We start from the raw sequence: 3,448 nt of genomic DNA, 5'->3' as shown, positions 1-3,448 counted from the left end.
GAAAGGCCGTTTGCAGCGCCGCTTTATTCGGTTCTCATCAGTGGAGGGGTGGGGGTGGGGTCAGAGCGCTTGCGGGTCCCGCGCAGGCGTGCTGCTCACTGCACTCGTTCTAGATCGCAGTGCCAGACGCGGCGTCTCTGCACACGGCACGCTGCTGCCATCTTGAATTGAGGTGTCGTGCACAGCGCTGCTGCGCACACCCGCCAAGCTGTGTCTGCTGCAGCCATTTTGCACTTGGAATACTGGTGTGAAGCTGGTCTCTGCGTGCGGGACCCTGTGAACAAATGAAACTAGACGAAGCACAAAGGAAAAAAAAAGGTTAGATTTTATTACCCAGATTCTATTTTTATTTCCTGGGAATTGTTAATGGGTTTTGCCGGTGACAAATCCCTCCTCTGCTGTTTGTCCTGCTCCTCATTTTTGAGGGCCACTGACAGGCACAGGTTGGTCTTCTGAAACTGCTTCCTGCTGGTTTGGGCATCGTTATAACCCGGTTAGAGGAACAGAACTTCTCCCAAGCTACCTTTACTGTCATCAGGCCTCAGTCCTGATGTTCATATCACTGGGAGACCGCCATTTGTCTAATCTGTGGAGACAAAGGACACCAGACAGTTTAAGACACATGGCCCAAATATTAGCAAGAGAATAATGGTCACATGTCAAATTCTTCCTGAAAGTGAAGGTATCTAGGTCTTTTGCCTGTAGGCAAAAGTGTGCCCTGATGTCGTGGCTCACTGTCATGCCCAGAATCTCCTTGGTCGTTCTTTCGTTGTTTTTCAGAAGAGAAGCTTCGTGTTGGAGTGAGGTTCCCATGAGTAGCCAAGGGGGGTTATTGCCCCAGGTTGTGTCTCTGGAGGTTGGGGCTTGGGGGCCCTCTTCACTCGAGTGTGATGTCCCACAGAATGACCCCTGCAACCTCAGGGCAGAATGGGTGGGACATTTTCTTTCATTTTCTTTCTCTCTACGCCCTTTCTTTCCAAATAGCCCTGTGTGCATGTAGGATGGCATATGCATATTGGGAATCTAAGTAAACATTTAAGATCTTCCAGGTCCTGAGCTCTAAGGCTCAGGTGAAGGTTATCAGCTAGGCTTTTTGGGCAGAAGTCCCTGGGGGTAGGCTTCTTGCTTCTATGACATGGGTCTGGGGAGTTACTATGTATCCCACCAGCCCCTTCCCCTCTCTCATAAAACTGCTCCCATCTGTGAACCATTCCTCTTTGGCATTTAGGAGAGGCTCACTTCCTAGGTCGGAGAGACTGGAGCAGATTTTGTCTATGGTTTCTACAGAGTCATGCTCCAGGGGCCCCCTTTCTGTGGGTAGTAGGATGGCAGGATTTAGCATGTAACATTTTTCTTTTTGCGGTACGTGGACCTCTCACTGTTGTGGCCTCTCCTGTTGCGGAGCAACAGGCTCCGGAAGTGCAGGCTCAGCGGCCATGGCTCACGGGCCCAGCCACTACGCGGCATGTGGGATCTTCCTGGACCGGGGCACGAACCTATGTCCCCTGCATCAGCAGGTGGACTCTCAACCACTGTGCCACCAGGGAAGCCCTGTAACATGTTTTTATGGTAGCCCCTGGACTGTCTAAAAGCCCAGCCTGAACTTGCACCGACCTTCCAGGGGATAGCCATTGTGTTCCCTTAGAACTTACTAAAGCCTGAATCTGGTGTGGGGTCCATATAGTGATTGGCTGACCAAACGTTAATTTTTCAGGGTTGTGGTAGGTGCTACTGTCCGTAGTCAAAGTGGCCATCCTGTAGCAGTTTGATATAGTTGTTTAGAGAAATAAGCAACCACCCGAGTAAGTGTTCCCAGTTTTTGAGCTAATACCCCTAGGGTGATTCCCCTTCTCTCATGAATGTAAAGGTCAAAGGGATTAGCTAAATCTGGGAGGGCCAGGTCAGGGGCCTGATGTAATTGCTTTTTCAATTCTTGAAAGGCCCTTTTGCGTTCTGAATTCCATTCAAAAGGATCATCATCTTTCAACTTTTCATATAGAGGCCTAGCTATTAGACCATACTTAAGGATCCAGATGTGGCAAAACTTGGCCATCTCCAGGAAACCCCTAAACAGTCTTCTAGTTTTAGAAGGGCTGAGGCTGCAAATGGCTTGTAACTCTGAGGGCTAACGGAGTACAGAAGAAGACATCTTTTAAATCTACTACAGAATAGCAGGTCCCAGTGGACAGTAGAGTGGGCAGCAGAGTGTAGGGATTAGGAATACTGGATGTTTATCCTTGGTGGCTTCACTGACTGCTCTGAGGTCCTGTACCATTCAGTATTTCCCATTGTGTGTCTTTACAGGGAGAATGGGGGTATTACAGGCTGATTGGCATGGTCTAACAAGGCCCTGGTCAATTAGAGACTATATAACAGGAGCGATGCCCAAAAAGCCCTCACAGCGGAGAGGGTACTGTTTCCTATTGGGCCATGTATGTCAGGGTTTTAGATGAACTATCTCGGGAGTGGCTCCTACAGCTCATCCCGCCAGTCCCTGGGCCCAGGTCTTGGGATTTACTCTGGAGAGATCGATTTACTCAGTCTGGAGAGGATTATCCTCAGCCACTAACATTATCATCTTGTGCCCTTTGTCTAAGGGGATGCCAGTCTCCAGTTTGTCTCCCATTAGGTGGATAGTAGCTCCCAATTTATATAAGACATCTCTTCCTAGCAGAGGTATGAGGCATTCAGGGACATACAGGAAGGAATGGGTGAGTGTGTGTTCATCCAATTAACATTATAATGGCTCTACGAATGCCCATTCTTGGGCCTTCCCTGATACCCCCATTGTTTTATAACTCTTGTGACCGAGTTTGCCTGATCTGGTGTTCAGAACTGAGTAAGTGGCAGTGGTGTTGACTAAGAATTCAACAGTCTTTTCTTCTATGTCCAGTGTCAGCCAGGGCTCCTCAGGGGTCAGCTGGAATGCCAGCTTAGGAGTCCCCTGGCCCCATCATTCTTCATCTATTTGGACTATCTGCCCTCAAAGGTAGTGGCTGGGATCTGCCATTTCTGTCCTCCTTTGGGGTCACAAGGGCATTCTTGTCCCTCTTGTTTACATATGGCGAAGATTGGATCCTAGTTTCCTTGGCCCCTCGGTGGGGGCCAGGGTTCACTCACAGGAGTTGAGAGTCTCTATGGGTGGTCAGTCCAGATCCATGTGCTGACCCATTGACACTGGGAGGCAATAGCCTGTAGGTGGGCTTGCCTCTGGGCCTCTTTATCCTCCGACTTTTCCTCCTCTAAATCTCAGTTGTTAAACACCTGGTAGGCAGTCTTGATTGGGTGAGAGGTAGGGGTATCTGGTTCAATTTCCAGAAGTTTGTGTGCTTTGGGAAATGAAATATGACCTCAGGATTGCATTTCCGTCCAATGAAGGAAGGGTCGTGATACTATTAGATTTGGAGGCATCCCCTGAAGTACTCTAGGAATGCTGAAGTGCTTTCCA

Source organism: Lipotes vexillifer, unplaced genomic scaffold (assembly GCF_000442215.2).
Source record: "Lipotes vexillifer unplaced genomic scaffold, Lipotes_vexillifer_v1.1 scaffold905, whole genome shotgun sequence".
Classification (NCBI taxonomy): domain Eukaryota; kingdom Metazoa; phylum Chordata; class Mammalia; order Artiodactyla; family Lipotidae; genus Lipotes; species Lipotes vexillifer.
Note: the sequence above shows the minus strand (reverse complement) of the source record.